We start from the raw sequence: 9063 nt of genomic DNA on the forward strand, positions 1-9063 counted from the left end.
GTAAGTTTAGCAGTGGTGACCATGTTTCCTTCCCCTGTCCTTTGGGCTTTATGAATCAGGAGCTCCCATGGACCAAACGTTCTCATGCAACTCTTCAAGCAGAACGTTCTACTCCTCACTCCCCAGTAATGTGTCAAGGCAACCGTGACAAGAATTGCTATACAAGCAATCCCCCATGCATTTTGTTTGAGAATTTCATGATCAAGCGTTCTTATTGACCTTCTAAGGTATTCTGGGTTTCTGCCCAGTCATTAAAACTGAAATCAGCATCACAACAGTCCATGTTTACTGTGTTTTCTGAGTTCTAGATTTGCTTTTTACACATACAAATATAGTAAGGCTTCATTAAAGCCTCCAGCACATGCAGTTCATGCGTGTGCATTTATAATGTCTCAGTAGAGATTAGAAATGTTGTCTTGGATGTTGCTTTCAACTTGCATACCCAACATGTATACCTTGAATACGTTTTGCTGCAATTCCAATGTCATATCCTATGTTGGTGCATTGTATAAATGTTTGCACACACCAACTATACTATAGTTGGTTGGTTTGCATAGTGATTAGCTTGTCAAAAGTTTACCCTTGAGAAGTGTGTTAGTGCCATTTTTGATGAGCCTTCGTTACCATGACCATTCAACTCTGACCCTTAGGGTCATGCTTGAAGTGGCCGGAAGTTATTCAAATTGTGCGCAGAGGGGTCCACTTCAGACATGCTTCTATGAGACACCCTGAAACAGTCCAGTGACCCTGAATGAGTGGAATGGTGCTGTGGGAAGAAACAGTTGTGTGTGTCTGTGTGTGTGTGCGCGCTATAATATGCTTCATGCCCACAGGCTGTTAGAGATGGCCTCACAGAGAGAAGCTTGTTGTTTGGGGTTTGTGGACGGTAGATACTTTGGGACGTTTATCAAAGTAATTGTGGCTAAAATCTTTCTTGCCTCCCCACACATGCAGAATTTTTGCATTATGGTTAGAACAATTTGGGTTAGAGTATGATTAATTCCCCCAGTTCGGAAGACACAGAGGTCACCTCAGACTGCCAGTGAGCCTGCTGGTTTGGAGTGACCTGTCAATGAGCTGCAGCTCGTGACAGGAAAAGAACCTCACATGACCGCAGGACCTATCAATGGCCCAGAGCCTAGAGGAAACCCAAGCTCCACACACACGTGGATCTCCAGAGCTGAATCTGACGTCACACGTCCGTCAGCGCAGGGCCACATGAACTCCACAGTGTCCTCGCCCGTAACGGGTGGAGACGCTAGAAGAGCACAGGCAGCTTTTCCCCGGAAAGGCCCTGCTAATCAGGGACACATGCAGAGGCAAGGCAAAGGCTGTAGCGGGGCTACGTGGAACAGTCTGGCCCAAACAGCACAAGATTCAGATCAGCTGCACGTCCATGATATGACAGCAACAGAGGAGGGGGCAATTTTTCTTAGCTTTTGTTAGAGAAGATTATCATGACGTCTGGGAGCGGCCTCAGAGCCTTAAGCCCCACTGCATCTCTGCATGGTTTCCATCCTGTTGCGTCTTATCATTTTGAAAAAAGGCTGCACAATTTCACCAACAGCTGGGAATCTTCATATGATGGCCTACGGAAAAGTTTTGTTACTGTTTTAGAAGTGCCTTTGTCCCATTCATGGAAAATCTAAACTTTGCTAGGCTGCGCGCCTCTCTGTAAACACCGCTGATGAATGCACTGTATTGAACTTGAGCATTTGATACAATGCAATATCATCCTCTGTATAAAAATGATGCAAAGTTTACTCGGGCGGCTTGATAATGACCTTAGCCAAGAGAAGTTGGAGTCTTCTGTTGATGTTAAGCTGACCTATATAAAGGAAAAGACCTGTCCGAGAGCTAAGAAAAACTCCTTTGGTATGTAATCTTTTTCAATAAGATACTTAGGCTATGACACATGGCCCTTCTGCAAGCCGGGCATGTGCTCTGCCGGGTACTCAAGGGTGTCCCAGCTTGCAAAAGGCACACATAGCTGTTTTAAACGCAACAAAGAGGAACTGATTTTTCTCAAGTCGTGCACTTTGTATGTGCTTTGGGTTACGTGTTGGCGGGGTTGCGCGGAACGACATTTGGCTGAGTGCATCGATGAACAGAAGAGACAAAATGAGCAAGGGAAAGAGAGGACAGGAGGGAGGAGGAGGGGGAGGAGGAGGAGGGAGCAAGCAGGCCGTTGTCCAGACGGCAAGCACATGTACATGTAACAGGAGTCCTGAATTCCACAAGGCTTACTTCCCATTAGGCAGAGGGAAAAAGAGCAGGCGAGCAGGGTTGGGGGTTAGAGAGGCCGGCCAGTCTGATCAAATATCAAATGGGGGACTTCTACCGGCCATCTCAAAGCCTTGGGAACATCTGATTGGATCTGATTTCCAGCTGAGGCCCCGGTGATGCGTCGCATCCCTGTGAAAGACGATGAGCTGGGGCAACGAGTGGCTCCAGCCCCCCTCCTGCTCTTACCTCCAGGAATGCAACTGAAGAACTGCGTCTTTTGTTTTTGTTTGTTTAATCTGGTATTTTCATTTCTTTTCAATCGTCACCGCTTGCCATTGGACATTTCCACTTTGCCCTTTATGGCACAAGAGCTGCTGTTTTATGGTCTGAGCCTTAACGACATGCCATGGGACCCAGGTTTGCAGTATGCAGTATGCTTTAGTAACCTTAAAGCATCCCAACTTTGGAGTGTCTCTTGCACATTCACCTACTTTGCTCATCACGTTTGTTAGACTCATGTGTAGCCACATTCTAAAGGGATCCCTACATGTGGCGCTCTCCCTGCTGCAGATTTTAAGCAGTCAAGTGACTGGTGTCTGCCTTTGTTGTTTTATTTTAAAAAATGACTCACCTGTAATGTTATACACCTTAATGTATCCAAGAGCAGAATTCATCTAGTACATAAGATGTGTTCATCTTTATGAAAATGTCTTTCTTCTTGAGTAACTCTTTATTGCATGGATCAGTGCATTACCATAATAAGCAAGTTGATTGCAGTCTTAGTGGCGATTGTTTTTTTTATTGTTCTTAATTCATGCATTATGATGAGCCTGGCAAATGAATCAAGACTTCCTCCTGCAGGTTTTTGACCAATCAGATTTGTAATTGCATAGGCTTTTGGTAGGACATTTTAATATTCTGCAGAAACCTAACTAGACCCAATATATTAATGAATGTAACCTAATCCTGGGTTGACCCAGAGACAGTGAACCTGTGCGAAAATGCTCTTAGACGCATTTCCAGTCAGCCTTGCAGGTAACGTCCAGAGGCCCTGACAGCACCTAAGCATGACTCAAACAGCAAATACCACACTCAATCACCTGCTGATCAGTGCAAGGCTCAGCCCTTGTCTCTGGGATTCAATCATAGCTGTGAACAGTTTACATTTTCCCCTGTGACAGCAGAGTGACAAGTTGGAACATGGTTGTTTTGCCATCGGCATGCCACTCCCAGGGAAGCTTTGAAAGCAGCTACCTTGTTTCCAAATAGAACTTGTTTGGCTTGCTGTGTCAAAAAAGAAAAGAAAAGAAAAAAGAGAAAAGGTTCCATTAGTTTTTATGCAGGCAAACACAGGGATCGGAAAGATGGTGGGAAAAAATATTCTGGAAGAGTCAGAAGTAGCCTGTTGGGGCCTGAGCAGATGGTAGCGTTTGTGACTTCAACGGGATTTGCTAACAGGAAGTTTTACATGATCAGATCCTGTGTTGCCCCTGGATTAGAATGGAAGTCCCTGACTTAGTTTAGATTTCTCTGGCTGACTTTAAAAAAAAAGCAAAAAAGCTTTACCTTGCATGTGTCCATTTCTATAGGGCCTTAGCACATGCAAATCTGGTTTTGTTCTACTTCTGCTTTTTGACTGTGGCTTTCTTCATTAATGCGCACCCATTATGCCACCACAGGCCGGTCAGCTGACTGGTTTTACTTCTGCCTGCTACAGCTAAACTACTGTGCTGCGTTTCATTTTGCTATGGAGCCAGAAAGCTTGAGGTTAGAACGGACAATAGGCAAGCGGCCATTTATAAAAATAGCCAAATGTCGTTAGGACTTGATAGGAAATCACATGAAAGCCTAAGTGGGAACCAACGACAGACATGCTTACAAAACCGACCAGTGGAGGGGGAGGCTTGCTTGGGGGGTGGGGGGTGGGGGGTGGGGGGAGTGTTGGACTGAAAGCCGCCGCGACTGGTTTCTCCCTATCCGGTTTTGTGAATGAAAGCGGCCCTCCTTCGCTCATGAAAGGAATAGGTCATTTAGGGTTTCTCTGTCTTATCTTAAATCCTGTTTTGGAGTTCAGAGGATGCCTCCCCACGTTTACTGTGACTGGGCCGCTTTCTGAAGGAAACCCCGTGGCCTTTGTAATTTTATGCTACTGGTTTGTCATGTTTAAATGGTTGATTTACGGCAGTAAATGGTTGGATAGGGCAGGTCCAGGGGCGCAATAATAGCATTTGGGATATGGTGTTATTTAACTACAATAGGCTGTAGAAAGAGAGGACTAATTGTGCAGAGGAATGCACAGTCATATGAACATGGATAGTATTAGAGGCTGATCATTTGTGCTGTGGGGAAACGGAATCGCTCTAGGGAGCCTGGAGGCAAAAGAGAAGCAAAACAGTAGAAGGCATTAAGCACTGAGCTGCGTTAACAGATTATTGACCATTGGGCATCTGGAGAGAATTAGCTACCTCGCTAACTCCAACAGATGTATGACAAAGGCAGTTTTGTAGTGTGATTTGTATGAGGCGTAGTCCACGGTGGGGCTCGCAGTAAGTGTTGGGACGAGCGTGAAGAGGACAACAGTGTAACCTAGATCTCCACAGCACAGAACTTCCCACTTACAAAGAGTCTTGTGAAAGGAAAGAGGTGGAGTGAAAGGGGAGATGAGGAGCAGGAGCCTCCTAGACCGGATATCTCAGGTAATTTAAAACAAAAGACCGTGAGCGTTTATTTTTGACAGTAAATCTCTCCTTCTCTGAGCATGACAGTCAGACTCAGGTCGGCGCATAGGCCTGTAATTAAACCAAGCCTGTCGCTAAGCTCAGAGGGACTGCCAGGCCTGCGCTGTGTGAAGTCTGCACGCACAGGCTTTTGGCACCTCTTAGGGTCCCGAGGGGCCCTGGGACAGGTCATGCCACACGCTTAACTGACTGCCTGGCCCGAGTTCCTGTACAGAGAGGATCTTGCCTTCTCTGGCCCAAAGGTGACACTGCCCTGGCTCGGTTTCTGACCCTTTGACCCCAATCTTGTGCTAAGGCGTCAGAAGCTGCTCGAGCAGCGAAAAAAACCAGCGGAGATTATTTCCTCTGTTTGGGCAGGCAGGCAGTCATCCCTAAAGGCGAATCAAAGCACACCCCGCCTGCCCCTTAGGAAATATGTAACCGAGAGCATAGAGAACAGCAGCCAACGCCGACACGACGAGCTCCCAGACCGCCTAGCCCGCTCAGCCCGGTTGTTCTCACCCCTACTCATGGCACCGACTCCAGGCCCAGTCGCACAGAGAATTCCAGCGTTCCCATCTCCGAGATATCTCAGGTATGACCTGCTGCTCATCCGCCCGAGGCCAGGCAGACGCTTCGTTTGTGTCCGAGCTTGCCTCCTGCCTCACAGCCGCCCATGCTCTGTTACCTCCTGCTCCACGGTGCGCCGGGCTGAACGCATTGAGGAATGAATTCCACTTCCCCAGCCATCCGTGGCTGGTGTCTCTTTATTGTGATTTGCCTATTATCAGTGCTTGGTTTCTTAGTAATCTTTATTAGCAAGTTTGTTTTGTGCTTTGGAAGTCCCAGACAATGCACACATTCACTCTCTTTCTCGTGTGTACTCGGAGGTGTGGCTTCCCGTGACTAAGTTATGCAAAATATGGGGAATCGGCATATCAATTTACAATGTTTCTTTAATAAGACTCCCAGTGCAGTTAGTCTTTCATCTCTCGGACCTGGCATCCTGGCTGTAATGGTGTGGCTCGGACTGTGCTATTTGATGCCAAACTGGGAGAGACAACTTATTTCAATTCGAAGAGCTGTACTGTGGAAAGTAAGTAACATTCCTGGAATAGTTACATGCTGCTAAAATGTGTCACCCCTATATTCCATTGGTGCAAATCAGATTTGGTGCCCAAACGTGCTTTTCTCCCAGAACTTGATGGGTTTTTTTTTTTTTTTTCAGTGGAACTTCAGCTGCAGGTTGTGCGGTAAGTCACCCAAACCCTGTGACCTCTACCCGACCCCCTGAATAAATGTTAGAGGCAAGTTAGTCTTGATTTCCAGGACAGCCTTTATCAAATGCACCCATGTTGCCAGAGCACAGCCACATTGAGATACATGTTTGTGTCAGTTTGTGGAGACCTCTTAAATTTTGTGCTAGCAGAATGGTCATCCAGCTAGTAATTTACTAGGATTCATTAAACCACTCAAACAAATAAAACATTATACCCATAGATCAAAAAAAAATGTTGCACAAACAATATATGCTACCTCTGAAACAAGGATGATGACAAATAGATATAGCTGACATGTTAGATGGGACTGAATGTGAATGTGATGCACAGGTATGGAAGACACAGGCAAAAAAATATTTCCCAGTAACCTGGTTACTGGGTTACTGACTTATTAATTTCTGTCATATTGCAACTTTAAGTTCTGTTAATAATATATGTTCTTGTATTGCACAACAGATAATATTTTTAGCAGTACTGAGTGTCCATTTCAGGTGTTGACCCTTGTATTTTACTATTTCTGTCTATTTCAGCTGTTCTGTATGATCACAACACCTGGCCTAGAGACCAGTTACGTCTGGGCCACCGTATGAGTATATGCCTTGTATGTGCAGTTCTCGAGTAATTACTTTTTGGTGTGTGGGGTTTTGGGGATTTCCCCTCACCTCCCTGTGCCTTTCTCCCAAGTTACTAAATATTTACTTGCAAGTTCAATGCGGACACCCATTTAACACTTGGTGGCCATTTCCCAAAGTCTTCGCCGGCTTTAATACCAAAGAGCCTGATGGAGACGGTGAGAGTCCACTGTTTACTCGAACTCTACCTCCAGGATTTTAGGAGCACTGGTCTCCGTCACTGAATGACACTTTACAAGGCGAAATGCTTTAATGTATATACTGTACTCATTTGCAGGGGCTGTCTGACCGTAGCTGGCACTCAGAGCTCTGCCAGTCAGACCTGTTAAGTGTGCCAAGTCCTCAAGAGATTTTAAAAGCATCTTGTTAATGTGTGAAAAGTTGCTTTGTTTATAAATGCCCCTGCCCCAAACTGAACCGGAGTTGAGTCCCTGGAAAATGGCCGTAGAAAGCCTGTGATAGATGCACTGTTTGCTTCAGCGCCTTTTAAAGGGGAACTGTCTTTTCAGAGGAGCTGGTAACCTTTCCCTTGTGCCAGAGCTCCAGCTTTAGAGGACAAGTCTCGTGGGAGTCGCTCCGGCAGGAGTAAACTCAGCACTTTTAACACCTGTAGGGAACACACACATCCCAGGAAGGACCCTGTGGCACTGTCAACCTGCCTGATCCTCTGATCTGCTGATCTGTTTGCCTTTTGTTTGTAGACAGTTAAATGAGGCACTTGCAGAGGTGCGTAACTGAATGCCCACTTTGCCTGTAGGCAGTAGTTACACAACAGCTAGGATAGTACGGGTTTCCATTCAAACTTTATGCAAAACATGCAAATATATGAAAATCACATACCAGAATGTGAACATGTTTCATGAGCAGGCTGAAGTGGGCATTGTGGGTGGTGGTGGAACAACTGTTTCTTTGGCTGGCAGCATTTCCGGTGTTTTGCAAACCAATGTGGGAGGTCGACCTGTCCAGCAATGACAGTTACCATGTAGTTGACTGAGCATCCAGCCAAGCGGCTGCGTTGACATCTGCTGCACTGATGGTATTCATAACAAACCCTTAAGGGCATTGTTTCAGGATTTAAAAGGGGGTCTTTCAGTAGAAATGTATTTCATGAACTCTAACTGAGTACTGTATATATTAGAATACATTTATTGTTACAGCTGTTACGATTGTTCTGCGTATATTCTGTAGTCACCACATGGACGGTGACATGCAGACAGAAAGGAACGCATTGACTGCATCTCAGTGAACCCACGCAGCATGACAGGAAGCAGGAAGCGTGCCATGAAAACGTTATTTTCAAACTCAGGCTTTGACCAAGGCGTGAGCAGAGTCAACACAGTGCTTGATCTAACCATGGATTTAGAGGTCAGCTGTCTTCTACCAAGTACTGCAGGAGCTGGCTGAGCCTCTTGCCCCTGGTCAGGAACATCCCTCGCATTCTCCAGCTTTTTTCTGTCACTTCTGTGTCCTGAAGGTCATAGAGGGAAAAGGGGGGGAGCTATTTTCGCTGGCGGAAGGGTGGAAGGGAGGTTGATATTTAGGCTTTCCCTGCATCCTGACGGAGAACCTGAGGATGTACAGCGTGTCTGAGACTCCGCTGCTGCAGAAACGCGATCACACTGTTGTCTCGGCAACAGTCTTCTATTGGTCTGTTGCAGAGATTGCTAGAATATTTTTCAGGCTTTAGTCAAAGACAGACAGACAGAGGTGGGGGGGGGATGAAGTAATAAAGAGAGAGAGAAAGAATGGGGGAGAGAGAGGGCGAGCGAGATCCCTTTGATCTCAGGATGAGCGGGTTGTAATCAGACCTAATTAGCTTTTCCGACCCAGTGCATATTTAGAACTGTGGTAAGGGCCGGGTCTCTTGAATGGGCTTCCCTTACTGCCTGACCAGACGTGGAATATGACCCATATATATTTGGCTCGCTGTATATCAGAGGCGGAGTCCCGTCTACCAGCCGTCTACGAGCCGTCACCATGCCACGCTCGCTCATCCCACCCTGAAGGGCTCGTCATTGGCCCTCAAAGCGTAGCTTCGGCCACTGCGACACTGCCGCCCCCGCTAATGTGCATATCGATGTAGGCACATGTGCACACATGCAGACACATGCACACGCACAGTCGTGTGGGAGGCTCTTTTGCTTTCTAATTTGCCGAGCCCTCGTCCCCATCCTGGTTTGGCCGATTAAAGGGGCCGGTATCTAAATA

At 46.4% G+C, this 9063-nt stretch overlaps 2 long non-coding RNA genes across 2 annotated transcripts in view; both read left to right on the forward strand.

Annotated features, from left to right (window-relative positions):
- The first annotated feature begins 5442 nt into the window (after positions 1 to 5442).
- On the forward strand, positions 5443 to 8519 carry LOC145657113 (uncharacterized). Its single transcript, XR_014122964.1, has 3 exons — positions 5443 to 6039; positions 6172 to 6196; positions 6754 to 8519. It is a non-coding gene; the product is annotated as an uncharacterized LOC145657113 (long non-coding RNA).
- Positions 8520 to 8635: 116 nt separating this feature from the next.
- Positions 8636 to 9063, forward strand: part of LOC145657114 (uncharacterized) — a 3544-nt gene continuing 3116 nt past the window's right edge. Inside the window, exon 1 of the long non-coding RNA XR_014122965.1 lies at positions 8636 to 9063. This exon is cut by the window's right edge and continues 802 nt beyond it. This is a non-coding gene — a long non-coding RNA (uncharacterized LOC145657114).

Source organism: Electrophorus electricus, chromosome 3, assembly GCF_041902795.1.
Source record: "Electrophorus electricus isolate QZ-2024a chromosome 3, ASM4190279v1, whole genome shotgun sequence".
In the NCBI taxonomy this organism is placed as follows: domain Eukaryota; kingdom Metazoa; phylum Chordata; class Actinopteri; order Gymnotiformes; family Gymnotidae; genus Electrophorus; species Electrophorus electricus.